Source organism: Malaya genurostris, chromosome 2, assembly GCF_030247185.1.
Source record: "Malaya genurostris strain Urasoe2022 chromosome 2, Malgen_1.1, whole genome shotgun sequence".
NCBI classification, from domain to species: domain Eukaryota; kingdom Metazoa; phylum Arthropoda; class Insecta; order Diptera; family Culicidae; genus Malaya; species Malaya genurostris.
Window position 1 is genome coordinate 197,220,205 of NC_080571.1, and position 15,087 is coordinate 197,235,291.

Genomic DNA, 15,087 nt, shown 5'->3' on the forward strand with positions numbered 1-15,087 from the left:
AAATAGATTCCTTGGTAACGAGTTTGTAGCAACCAGAAAAGTGTTGCTGGAAATAGCATTTTCAATAATTAACAAGGGGTCACTATATTTATGGTAGTTGGTGGTAAATCACTTACGAACACATCACAGTTCGAAAAATTCTTGTGATTTTACATCTTATCAGATGCACATAAATGGAGCGTCATATTTCATGTGACGAGTATTGAATTTTAGTACCTTATTCGTCGCGCATAATGGTATTAATGACGTAACCGGCAAATGGCTCTATTTCTATTATATCTATTTTTTATTCGTTTTCAATACTATATTCAAAACTCATATCATATTTATCCACTACTCATAAGGTCTTGTACAACGCTATTTTACTCAGATTTTACTTTATGCCTTACTTCGTTTTTTTCGAAGCGCCTAATACATGATAGTTCTCAATTAGCCTCAGTTCCGCTGTGTTCGGGAGGTTAAATTCTCGAACATGAAGTTGACCGCATTGGTCTTATTCAATTCAAAACCTCTTTTGAGTAATAGTACGAGGCCAAATCAGGCCAGAAATGTGTAGGACCATTGAATTAGACGCTTCTGGAGACTTTTCGCTATGTATACCTGCGCTCGTCTTGGATGAAAAAAATGGAGTGCCTCGCTTTCCACATAAGCAAATTACTTGCCAAACTTTGACTTTTTCTGCGTCGTTTCAACGTCTTCTAAGACATTAAACTTATGATGGACAGTGAAAAATAGGAGTCCCGAAAGAAGCCAAAATATTCTTTCACACACGTCTCGTAATCCATAATAAGACAACGTGATTTTGTCAACTTCTAGGTGTAGAGCTTCCATGCACGTGATTTTCCCAGGCTTCCTAGTATATTGTTTTGTAACAACATTGTGAATTTAACATTTAGTATTCTTCGAAAAAATAACAACATCTATCTGAAATATAGATGCTAAACAGGTCCATTAGCTAATTTTTTTTTACATTTCGATACTTCATTCGATTGTTCTACGAAATAAGCGCAAATAAAACGAGAAGTGTTTGCTATCTTCAAATTAACAGTTTCCCAGAAGCCAAATCTAACCAGTATTTTCCCGCTCTTGGCAGTGATCCTTGCCAGAAAATCTCCCACTTCGTCCCTACACATTTACCCCCACCTAAAGATAAGTGGGAGTTTGGCGATGCTTTTCCAACGGCATCAACATATACTTCGTTCATTTTAGCCAATGAAAAACGCTCTCTTTGCTCTCCCACATTCTCACTGCACAACTCAACTAGTCAAAATGCATTTTCGAGAACCATGCCATATCACAACCGTTATAAGGCCATACGCGCATAAATTCTCTCCCTCTATCTTTCTCTCTTATTCGGAAGTGATTGCTACTGATGCGATCCATTTTCCTTCATCACTGCGTAGAGAATCTCGCTACAATCACCACCCATCGCATCGGCAACGGGACTGAGACGGATTCGTTCAAATGTTGATTCCAGCCCACAGTTAGATGCGAAGCACTTTTCCACTTCAGTTAGGTTTCGGTTCAGAGCGTTGTTGGTGGATCAGTTCATTTTTGACTTCCGAGTAGCTTGGGCGCCTTTTCGGTGTTACTCCGCGATTCGATAAAACCGCTGATTTTTGTATTGACAGTACTTGTTCGTCGGAAAATACACGTAATAATCAGGATAATTATTGTGCGTGGTATTGTATTGCTGATTAAATATAAAGCTACTTAACAGAGGTGAATGGCGTTGAAAAATTATTCGGTATAAGTGATATTCGGTGCCATGTATGAAGAGCTTACACGAAATAGTTAAGCTAAAATATCGTTAAGAAGGGATATTTAACGGAGCTAACGTGTGCATGTGGTCTAAGAATGAAAGTCTTAAATGCTACACACACCGATTAGCGTATGATTTAACGATCTGCTGAAAGAGGCAAGCGAACAACCCAAGCAAGAGGAGCGCGATGTGCAAAAACCAAATAAAAACAAAAATGAATGTTTGTGCAAAAAATTCAGTGAAACCGGCTTAAAGAAAACAAAGAACATTAGAAAGCAGAGATCGGTAACCAGAAGAGATGTTTGCCAGACGATTCAGTTAAAGCGAAAAATATCAACGTGCAAAATTGTGCAATTCGTCAAAATCAGTTTGAGTGACGATCGTGTAAATATGTAAACAACGTGATCGTGTATTCGATTAAACTGCACTCCGTAGTCCAATCCAAATGAAGTGAACTAAACTGTCTGTATTCAAAATTAGTATCCAATCGGGATTAAGATTTAATATCGATTGGTCGTTTGGCTGCATATCGTAGAGCTTTGTGTGTGATTTCAACCTAGACAAGTAAACTCTATATTATTGCAGGACACTTGCGATCGAAACTAAGGTCACTTTAACTTCAGCTCCAGAAACAATACCAGGTAAGTTAATTAAAAGTTAATCGAAGCGACAACTTTTAACAAAGGTTTTTGAAGAAACTGAAATGAGTTCGTGTGAATGATAACACTAATTGGGGACTATAGTGCTCCGGTGATTAATTAAGCTGTGAAAATGGCTTCAAATACTTGGTCAGTTCGATTTTAGCGCATTGCGCTGAGGACACTATGATCACTTGATCTCTTCATCGTATCACTTTATCAATTAAAAAAGCTTTACTTCAATTTTCTAGCAAATTACACAGCTTACTCACGTAACAAATTATTGCACAAAACCTATTATTTATAATAAATTTTCATCGAATTTCCAGAAGTAAATGAAGATGACAAATATCAGTTTTTAAAATCGCAATGTGTTCAAATTCACTAAAGTAAAATAATAAAGGAAAAGAGTAGAAAGGAATTATTTATATGCAGGCCCAAATCGCCTTCAATGCGGCTGCAGTATAAGAAAACAAGAAGTCAGTTTCCTGTGTCGTTATGAACAACTTCAACACAGTGAGATTTCCTTTGATTCAAGACGCTTTTGTTCTGGGTGTAGATTAAAATAATTAATTCGCCAAAATGTCCAACATTGAAAATGAAAAGTGTAAAATCGCAATTGATTTGCAAAAAAACATACAGGGTATGTCATCGGAATTGGTTCAACACACAAATCGTGAAAACGCACCAAAAACATGTTGGATTATATTATAAACCATCGGCCAGATAAACTGTTAACCTGACGTGCAATCGCCATGAAAACGCGTGGCCGTACTGCATTCAATAACGGCGACTTGATAGGTCGTTTAGCTTTAACTGTTTTTTTAGCACGAGTCTGTAGCAGATCGCCAACAGCATCCAAAACCACGCCCCTTTGCACGAAAAAAGGTTGAGTAGGTGTTTGCTTCAAAACCGTTCTTTTTCAAATCTGGTGTAACAATCGTTAGTGATCGATATAGGGCTGTTGTACCAATAGTTATCTCATTAGTAGAGTCGCCATCCCATTTTGCCGATTAGTCGACTTTTAAACAACGAATTGGAGAAAAATTGTATTCCTTATCTTTCGGTTCTAAGAAGCTAAAACGCAGAAAAAAAAGTTCGAACAATGTGACAAATAACGTCACTCACTTTTCTTAGAGATGGCCGATTTTCACAAACGCATATTCAAATGAAAGGTCTTACGGTCCCATAGGTTACTATTGCATTTTACAGGGTGATATGCTCCAAAAAATGGAAAATGTCACTCAAATTTTTCGGAAATCTCTTAATCAATTTTCACAAAAAGCAAATCCTTGATATTACATTCCTGTAGTGGAATTTGACCTTCTGTTTCAACAGACTTCGCAGCCGATTCAGAGTGTACAGAACCACTGCATGGCTGGTGCTACGATTCTACTGACACTACGAATCCTTCCAGGTTGGGACTCGAACATACGACAACTGGTTTGTAAGAGCAGCGCCCTATGCATTGAACCGCCAATCCGGGACTCACACCAAGTTTCACAAACTATGATGCAAATAAAAAGTCCTCAAATTCTTTAAAAAGTCTTCGAAAAGTAGATCCGGATCCGACTTCCGGTTTCGGTATTACATCGCGATAAGCGAAATTTTTTCAATTTCATGAGTATTTCTTCACAAGTGATGGTGAAAGGAGGTGGAAATTTTTATAAAACTAATTCATCATGTTAGTTGGTACAAATGTAAACCTACTTTGAGACTACTATTCCGTGGTTTCCGGTTTCGAAAGCACCGATGATAGTGAAGAAAAGTTCAAAAAAGGGACCTCAGCAACTCATTCTCAGCAACCGATTTTCACAAATCTTGATTCAAATCGACGCTCTCATTGTCTAAAAAGATACTGTGCAATATCATGAAGATCCGACTTCCGGTTTCAAAATTTTAGGGGGATGAGTGTGAAAACTTGCAAACCGTCAACAAAATGACGATAAGTCTGCTACAGAAGAAGAAAACATCACCGTCTTTATGAACGAATCACACAGCGTGCTTTGTTCAATTTCATATAGCGTGTACGAGAGAACGAAAAGAGAATGAACACTTATATTGTTATTTCAAAACACAACCGTATTCATCGGTTGTGATTACAAGTGATTATATTGATAATAATAACCAAAATAGAAATCCAATTACAAATCATGTTTCATTATGCTGCTTCAAAACTATTGCTACCCATTTAACTTGAATTTCTTATACAGCAGTAACAGGAGCACAGGTTTTCGCAAAACTAAGAGTGAATTCAAATATAAAGTTCTATTCATTAAAAAATCTGCATTCCAATTAAGTTATACATCGGTGATGGTTTTCAATCATATTTTCGATTCAATTGATGTCTATTTCATTCACATGTCGTGTGATTTTCGTTATTTTTTTTCTGTGTACTGGAGCGTCTGAGAAAGTTCATTCTCTGTAATGATCTTCTAGGAGTATTTGAATGTCTCTTCAAAACATGAAGCAATCGATGTTACATATATGAGAGCGAGTAGTCCTTAAAGAAATGGTAGTGTAGGTAGTATTCATTAGAGCCCAATGATATTTGTAGCTTAATATTGAAGACGACTTTTACAAAACAGTTGCCGTCACGCGAATCGGATACTGTATTTTTACTCTCTTTCGATCCGATCAATGTAAGCGTTGTGATAGGGTGTTCAAATTATAGTAAAATATTGCATTACAATGTGACGTAAACTTACTTTAGCCAGTGCTTATAAGCGAAGTCCCTGGTGTTGCGTTTAATAAGTTCCAAAACTGCTTAAGCTGTTGCTGCAACTACAAAAATTAGAACGACATTTACTATCAAGGGTGATGTGTAAATCCGTTAAACTGGAACATCAATCATAGAATTTTACATACGATTTTTCTTACATACGATACTTACCCCCATACTGTTTCTATCACAGCACTCAATAATACTTTCTATGTCCTTGTGAAAGGCACAGCAAACCACAAGGTTAGTTATGGTTCTGTGAATCTTCTGCATACATTACTTTACATGATGTTAATTCTCTACATTTACGAATAGCACGAAAAGGCACATTCACGAATAGGACAAAAAGTAGGGGTCCAGGATGATTCCTTTACGGAGCACCTGACGAAACGTAGGACAAAATCCAATTGGTCATACAGTTTAAAAATTAATGTTGCCTCAATTTTTCTATAAAGGGCTGAATCGACAACGAAACGGTTATAGTTTCATTCTATCGGTTGCAGTTGAGCACAATTTACCATTAGAAATGACTCCTATGTTGATATCCTTTATTGATCAGTCACACCCGAATGCATTGTTGATTTGTTTTTCTTGCTCCCTGGTATGAAGTTAATAAGTGCCAAGAAAGATAACTAGAATTTATGTTCAATCCACAAACAATGCCAGTACCTGGACGCAACCTTAAACAAACTAAGGATTTAGGTTCTCAGTAATACCCTATTCAACGCATGATCAATATACGAACTAAAAAAAAACAAAAAATCCGAAGAATCGTATTCACGATGAAAAATGAATTCCAACTCAAAACAGGTGAAAATGGGTTGAGGAAATATTTCTACGCCTCTATTATAAATTATTTCACTAGTAGAAAGATAAATGCCGCAATGGAATGGCAAAACAGTACTGGTTTTTACTATATCCTAAGATTTGAACCCAGAAGAAGAAATCATCAGATTTCCCATTTTCTGATTTAGATGAAATTTTTTACCGGGTTTCATTATGACAAAAACAGTAAATTGCATAATAATATTGATAAAAAAGACATCGAAAATCAATTGGACACTCTGGATTGGAAATCAATTGGATTCACACTGAAATAGGAGGTTGAATACCTTATCAAGAATCAGAAAATATCATGTAATCTTTAATCTTTTATATTTTTCACAAACATTTTGTTTTAAAATCATCATTTGACATTAATTTAATTATTATTTTTTTGCCTTCTATGACAATCAAACGCTTTATTCAAAATCAGTTATTTGCCATGTCGGAGCGGAAACTCAGATGTAATAGTCAAATGAATGAAAGCGCACAGAAAACCTTATTTTTTTGATGAAAAATGCGCTCAGTGGAATGACTCAACCTGCGTTCTTGTGCATTCCTTGTATACGCGTTTGCCATTTTCGGCACTAACCGGCTGAACAGTGAAAGCAACAGGATTTGATGGATAGCATTAAGTTGATTTAAATTGATCGGTGCTTATTCTAAAGAACTAACTGAGATAAGTTGTTCTGTTGAAATAAGCGATTTGCGATGCGCACCGTATTTATTTTGCTCTCGTTAGTTCCGTCTTGCTTAATTGCGTGGTAAATTGTTTTTGTCACGAATACGTTGAACTTTTGTACAGGTCTGGGCTGTCACAATTCTGGAAGCGAAAAATGGTTACACAATTTACAATATCAATCGTATAGTGTAAAAGAAGCACGCCAGTTTTACACTTATTCACGTCATCTAGCTATTACGCTGACATTACTCATCCGCCTTTTTGCACACATCACTCTGTAATTCTGGAACCGGGAGTCACATCCGGATACAGTTCAGTAGCAGGCTAAAGAACCATCGAATCTTTTATTATAATCTAATTCGTGAAAATCAGTTAATCCATCTCTATAAAAGTTGAGTGCATGTTTGCATCACATACAGTGTGTTAAAGAAGTTCAAATATACTTTAAAAATATGTTTAAAGACAAAAATTATTCTTTTCTGAGTCAATTTCTATTGAAGCAATGTTTATTGAGATCCTTCACGAAATATAGGTTGGGAGCACCACCCCTTTGTGTGCTGTAGACGTTGCTTAAAGGAATCGCACGCTGCAAGCACCTGATTCATCGGCATCTCGGCACAGATCTTAGAAATGAGCTTCTTGATGTTCGTTCTGCTTGGACAGCATATATGACCATACGTAAAATTTCAAGAGTTTAATGTCACAGAGCTGTCAGTGTTATCGATAAAATTAGACAAAATCTCCCGATACCACACTTTGACGATATACACCGTATGCGCTAGTCCGCCGACGGTAGTTAAAAGACGCAATGATCCTTCCTGTAGAGGTTACCTTCTCCTCGATATTATAGTACGCGGCGTTGATCATCACGTTTTTATCGATGAACACCATCACCGGTGCTTCGTTCCGGACCCGTGGCATGATTATGTGGGACGGGGGGATGATAGCCAACGTCGGTGACCGCAGCTAATCATTTTGGACAATGTACGGCTATTGCAAGACACAGCCTCCTGAGCTGCGTGCCGCGAAAGTATCGGTTTTACCCTTTCCAGCCTCTTCTTCGTTGTAGCCATCGTTACACCATACACCTTGCGTCTCTCGTACGGTTTGAATCCTTCGAAATGATGGTATGGGCAGTCTAAACAGTCTCGATCGACACATCCACGCAGCAGCGGTGTTCATTTTTCGACGAACCCGCACCCTCACCACCTTAAGGGTTGAGGCCAGTGTATTTTAGGTCGTTTTAGAGGGCTATTCTCACGCTTCAAATCTGATTTTCTCAGAAACGTTGACGAATATTAAAAACACTCAACTGACAATCTCTTAGAAAATTAGTTTAGATTATTCTGTGAAAATTGCAGAATGATTAATTGACTTTAGCCATCGGGAAAGTCTTTTTTCTGAAGGAAGAATTGCATAGCTGAAAACGCCGTCTTTCAACTTATTCATTGAATATCTCGCCTTCAAAAGCATGGATCAAAAATCTATCCTGACAATGTCTTGATAGTTTAATTTAGATGGGATTAGTGAATAAAAATCGTACATATATGTTGTCGCGATAAAAATGGTGTGAAAGTTATTTTTATGAACGTAAGTCGATTTCTATGGCGGCGCCATTTTGGTTCCCTGGTAACGTAACAAAACATGAGAGAGAAATAAAATCGGCTCAAAAAAGCTGCCAAACAAACTTGGATTTTATGTCATGTAGTCAAACTTGTAACCGAAAATATCAACACTTTCTTGGCAACGCGGCCACATCGAGAGTCATTTTGCACATTTGCGAGAGAGCATGGTGAGGAATTTAATACGCACAGCGAGCCTCGTAGTTTTACGCGACCTACTAGCCCTTAATGGCAGCTGCCGCCCTTACCAAACGCAGCCACCCAGATCTCGAACCGAGCCCGTCTCTCGGTTCCGAAAAAAGATGGTAAATTAAACCTTAAAAAAGCTGTTGACACATTAGATCATAGTATACTTTGGAACAAACTCGATTGCTATGGTATCATTTGCATTGCTAATTCAATTATCTGTAGTTATTTGACTAATAGAAAACAATTTGTATCCATCGACAGTGACAGCAGCAACCTTGCTTCAATAAACATTGGTGTTCTACACGGAAGTAATATTGGAGCCCTTTCTTTTTTTATATATTAATGACTTATTAATATATATTTTTTTAATAATATTAGTATCAGCTCTATTCTATCCTGACAGTGACATCAATGCTATTAATAACTCAATATTGATCAATATCTGAATGCGAATTTATTATCATTGAATGCCACGAAGACTAAGTATATGATTTTTCGTTCCATTGGAAAGTTATTGAAAAATTGGTCTGTTTCAAGTAGTTCATTAACCTGGACTCACCTAATAAAGTTTGTTGCCAAACACGTGGTGTCCTACTGCGGTATTTTATGGAGAGTCAAATCATCCGTTCCCCAGCGTGCTCTGTTGAATTTTTATTTCGCTTATACAAATTCACAGCTCAACTACTTGGTGTCGGTGTGGGGGTGAGCCGCTAGTTCTTATCTGAAAAAACTCCAAACTCTACAAAACAGATGCCTAAAATCATTTTCAATAAACCCTTACTGTTCCCGAGCTTATTGTTATACTCTGATAGTAACCACAGTATTTTACTAATAACATACTTATGTGACGTTCAAACATTTATGTTTGTCCTTGATAACTCCACAGTTCACCATAATCTACAGTTCTCAACTCTATCCTATTCTTGAACAACTCGCCGTAGTAATAAATTGTTTCGTGTTCGAGCAGTTACAAGCCTTGGTCAAAGACGAATTCTTTTTGTTGGTCCAACTAAATGCACTTCCATCTGATATACATATCTGATATACATTCGCGGCTAGACTAAAGTACCATTTTAAGCACATATTACACATCAAAGCATGAATAAATAGAATCTCAGCGAAAAAAACCAATGTGCGTTTTTTTTATGCAAATTGAGAAGAGAGTTATGATGATAAACAGCCTTTCGTAATCAAATAATCATTATCAGATGTAGAATCTTGAACGATTACGTGGAAATAATGATGCCATGATTTTTTTTATGACAAGGAAAGAGTAGTAAGTGTTCATAAAGACGGGAGGTATTGATGTTGATCGGATGTGACGAGGAACGTTAATTCAAGTACGTTACAAGTTCATAGCCTTTTAGGAACTCAGAGGTTATTAAGAAGGTATTTCTAGAGAAACAGGTGTTTTAAATGCTCCTAACAAAAGGAATCAAACATACAGAGTCTGCCAGATAACTTTTTTTTAACATGCAATAAAACACAAACGGTTCATTCGATTTCAAAATTTATTTTTTTGTATTAAAGTACAATCCTTTCGGTTAATTGTGGAATATAATTTCATTCAAATGGCTGCCTCGGCTGGCCTTGCAGTACGCCAAACGCTCGGTTCGGTTTTTAGTACATTTTCGATTGTATGCAGCTTTATTTCAGCTATGGTTGCACGAATGTTGTCCTTCAATGCTTGAATTGTCTCTGGCTTGTCCACATAACACTTATCTTTGACAGCCCCCCAAAGATAATAGTCTAACGGCGTCAAATCACAGCTCCGAGGTGGCCAAACGACATCCGAATTTCGACTGATAATTCGATCTTCGAAGACTGTGCGCAGAAGATCGATCGTAGCGTTGGCTGTGTGGCACGGAACGCCGTCTTCTTGGAACCAAATGGTGTCCAAGTCTTCCTCTTCAAGTAACGGGAAAAATCAATCGCTAATCATGGCGCGGTAGCGCTCGCCACTGACCGTTGCGGCGGCTCCTGCCTCATTTTCGAAGAAAAATGGCCCAATGATGGCGCCAGACCAAAATCCTCACCACACCATCACTCTCTAAGGATGCATCGGCTTCTCCATGATAACGTACGGGTTTTCCGTCCCCCAGATGCGACAATTTTGCTTATTAACATACCCGCCGAGATGAAAATGTGCCTCATCCGAGAAGATGATTTTTTGACAAAAATCGGTGTCTTCTTCAAGCTGATCGCAAGCCCAGTTGGCACTATTTTCACGCGTTCCTCAAGCGTATACGCAACCATTTTCGTTCAGCGGAAGGATAAAACTAAGTTTCTGTTAAATCAGAAGTGACATTAAGGTTACCAATGTCGAAATAACTGCTAGTTCAAAAAACAAGTTAGATGGCGGACCCTGTAAAACCGACCCGATTTGTCAAGAATACCTTGAAAATTATGATTTTTGTGAGATCTGAGATGAGACACTGGTCACTGGCAACATCTACGGAGTATTGTTTAATCGGGTTGCCATTTATGTTGTGTTTCATTACATTCAGAGTATTTCAATGGGCAGGACAATTTCTTGAATTCTTGGTAGCCTTTCTTCACGATACATTTCCGAGCAACGCCAGCTATTTCAGCTAGTAATAATATAAACGTGTGAGGTCCGACACGTCAATCTTCACCGTCTATCATTTTTCGTGGTGGGAGGCGTAGTGTAAAAATCCCAATTTCAAATTACTTTCTCGCTTTGTCAGAGATGGCGTGACCGATTTTCACTAACTTAAATTCAAATGAATGGTCGTACGGTCCTTTACAAAACTTCTGACTTTCATGTACATCCGAAAAATTCTACATCATCACTTAAAAGAGCGAACAAAGCACGGAAATTATTTTTTAAACGCATCAAAACTGCTCCATTCGATAGTTGTTATCAGTAGACGGCCAAACAAACCGATTCCTGCTATCATGGTTCCCGGTTTCCGTTTCCGGATGCGCCGGAAATTGTGGTCATATTTTCCCCAATGGATCTCACTCACTTTTCTTAACGATAATTTGACCGATTTTTACAAAATCAAATGAAAGGTCCTGTGGTCCCATAAGAAATTCCTGAATTTCATCAGGATCCGACTTCCGGTTTTGGAATTTTTAGGGTAAAGTGCGGTAGAACTTTTATACCAACAATTAAAGAGGCAAAATCGAAGAATCTAAAAAAAACTAAACCGGCCTTAAAGTTACTCCAATCGGTAATCATTATCAGTAAACGGCCAAACAAACCGATGCCGGTTATTCTTTTAAAAATCGAAGAAAGTTATTCTGGAGACTACCACAGTAATTCATACATGAGAAAGGCATCATTACACCACTAGGTGGATGAAAACATGGGGACGGGTACAGCGTGATGGGTAAGTCGATGCCTTTCACGCCGCCCGCCTGGGTTCGATTCCCAACCCCGCACATAGGGTCAGAAAGTTTTTCTGGCCCGAAGAGGCGAATGACATTAATGTTAAAGCCTCTATAATTGAAACAAAAAAAAAAGTTTTTTCTATAGTTATAGACACTTATACTCCGAAGTTCGTTTGGAGTTTTAGTTACAATGTGTAGAAGTAGTTTATGAGCTATAGTTTTAAAAAATACTGTGTGTTGTTGCTAAGTCAGAATGAAACATGTGTAACTGAAACGATTTTTTTTTATCAATAGGGTCACCCTAGTTGATTTTTCTATTAAGGAAAGTTCGATCACGAAAAATTTCCATAGACCTAATATGATTAACAATAATTAAAAGCATTCTAATTGATAATAGCAATACTAAGCATACTTTATTCTTTGTTTACTGATAAACCGAGTTCCTGTGATCTCAAAATAAGCTCTCAACTGAAATCGCCTCATTTTGTCTGTCAATGATCGTGAAAATACAAACTATTCGTGAATAGATAAAAACGTGTTCCCATTCAGCAAACAGTACATAAGTGATGTGAAAGCCGTACTGACTGCGCCAAGTGTTTGTATTTACATGAGTCAAGCGCACAGTGTGTGTATTTCCAACTATTTCTAAACATCGAAGAAAAATCTATCCAGATTAAACGTTCCGACCGACGGCAACGATGCGGCGGTCTCTGCAATCAGCAGTCTCTAAACCTGATCCATCCGCCAGCCAGCCAGCCAGCCAAAGCCGTTAGAGGGATGTAGAAAAAGGAGGCAAAAAGCTTCATTAGGCAACACCGACAATTCCGAAAAGGTTTGTGTTAATTAATGGTATTTAAATTTTCTCAACTATCTCTAACGTTGTTAGAAAATGAGAAGGGCGATAAGAGTACATGCATTCCCGCGTAGACATACTCAGATTCACATCAACGCATAGATCCATCCGTCGCCTAGCAGTCAAATCCTATCCGATAGCTCTGCAACGAAGAAGAGGGGATAGAAGTTCAACGGTCGGCAGTTAGGTCTTTGCTGTAAGTCTAACTCGGTATGGTCAAGTAGTGGCGGCGTTCATCCATCTATCGGTACATTTCAAACTCGATAAACAATTATTTACATTGACATTATTTCCGACGTAATGCACGATCCGTGTATCTCTCCCAATGTTTTGTTTATTTTTCTCGAACTTCTTCTATAGTGTCACTCGATTCGAACATGGTTTATGACTAGTATGGTGGTTATGCGCCGTGAATAAGCAACTATAGTGACTTAGAAAAGCTGCCCTAAATCTTCCGTCTTTCAGAAAAAAAACTTTAACAACTCGTGCGAACGTTAGCGGTCATCAACAAGCACAACTCACAAATTCCACTAATGTAATGCTGAACTCTGCTTTATTCAAAGAAGATTCAATGAAAGATTAAAATATTCAGAATATATTGGCTCTGTTGCCCTACTAAATAAATGTATACAAAAACAGATTTTCTTTCTCATTCACTACACTTCCAGATGAATGATAGGGGAGATAATATGTTTGATTGTTTTCCTGGTCGCGTGGTTACTGGGTTCGTGTTATTATGATATTCTGCTTATGCTATCTTACGAAGATTGCAAAGCATACCTCCAACAGTTGATCGGCTACTGTACTTTTTAGCGCGTAATACTCAGTATCAGTTTCATCCCCGTTCACTTAACGCTATTTCTCGGAGTACGCAGTGTTAATGATTACAGTTTCTTGGGAATCTGTCCATGATTCTCATTATAAAAATTATGATACTATCTGAACATCATCATCTCACATGCAGAGCAAAACAGAGCCGTCTCTTGTTCCTATTCGGCAAATTTTGTTTGTGAGCGTTAAAATGAAAACGTATAATTTTTCATGCTCCACTGCGTACCATTTAATTATGATATGAGCATTCATGCCGTAATCCTAAATTGGATTCGAAGCAGTCCCTTTGTAGGTGCTGTGTTTGGTGGAACAATCTACATCATATTTGCTAAGGCAGTTTTTGCAATGTATATTAAACTCGGGTGCCTGACTTTCTTTGCTTTGCAGAATTTAATGACCACCTTTATTCACAGTAAATTAAACCATGAATGTTGGAAACGGTGTTGCGGTTTCTATAACTAAGTGGTTTATAAGCAAAGCGGCAACTTTGTTATACTACTCATTATATGTTTAATCCTAAAGTGTTACAATTTTTATTCCACCTGAACAAATTTCTATAATAAGGAAAATGTAAAATTCCTTTCCAATGCATTGTGGCCCTTATTGCTGGTACCAATTGTATCGAAGAGTGTAATTAATTTTTATTTCCGTGTGGATTGAGTTGATGAAAAAACTGACTTCATTTACTTTAGACATCTTCTGTCTCTGTACGATTTACTTTAAGCAAAGACATCTTATTAACAAGATATCCAGCTCATACATTTCCTGAACAAATCATTGGCAACATCGTTTTTTTGCGTGCATGGAGGAAGTGAGGAAGAAAAATGTCATATTCGTTCGCGCCAAAATAGCATTACTGCACACCCATACAATTGACATGATATGTTGAATGTGATGCCGTCCGATGGCGTTGCTGAATTGAAGATTGATTTCGCTCCAAGCTGGCAGGGTCTGCTTTAAGGGTAAGATGAGAAAAGAGTATTCGTATGGCTATAACAAATGAGCGGCTCTAAAAATGAGATGACTATTGATACAATATCACTATTTATAGCAACGATGAAGTCTACATTCGATGCAATAATTTGAACTTTATCGATGCTTAGACTAGCTTTCCCGTTATAAGTTCATAACTAACTTATCAGTCAATATTTGTAGAAAATAACCGAATTGAATCGATTTAGTAGAAATTATGCGAACAAACTTTGGTTACTGAAGCATTTAGCTGAGGCGTTCAACCAAAGTAATTACTTTATTTTTTGTGTTTTTTGTGAGGGCACGCCAGTGTAGAGAAAAAATCAAAATTTCGAAAATTGCTACTGGAATTTTCAAACAAAAAAATCACCCAACAGAAAACTCATTCAAGAAATGATTATTTTGCAAACGCGATTCTCATAGAAACTGATCTTACATGGCAAAAAGTCAGTTTTGAAAAGGTTGCTAGAGAGCATTCCCCTTGATGATATTTTAGAAAATTGAATATATCTGATATGATTCTCGAACAGAAGACTTTTGGAAATGGTTTTTTAGACGTTAAATCTCAACTTAGCCATTATATCTCAATCTTATTAAAGAAGGGCTTGAGCGAAAACTCCTTGGAAATATATATCAC

General features: G+C 37.5%; 1 protein-coding gene across 2 annotated transcripts in view; it reads left to right on the forward strand.

Annotated features, from left to right (window-relative positions):
- The first annotated feature begins 1,440 nt into the window (after positions 1-1,440).
- Positions 1,441-15,087, forward strand: part of LOC131426914 (protein Wnt-1-like) — a 69,242-nt gene continuing 55,595 nt past the window's right edge. Inside the window, exons 1-2 of one of the 2 annotated variants that reach the window (XM_058589677.1) lie at positions 1,441-1,722; positions 2,348-2,403. The gene's annotated coding sequence lies outside the window, so the exon portion shown is untranslated. Of the gene's footprint in view, positions 2,404-15,087 lie in introns of both variants that reach the window. The other variant, XM_058589676.1, reaches the window with a different exon arrangement.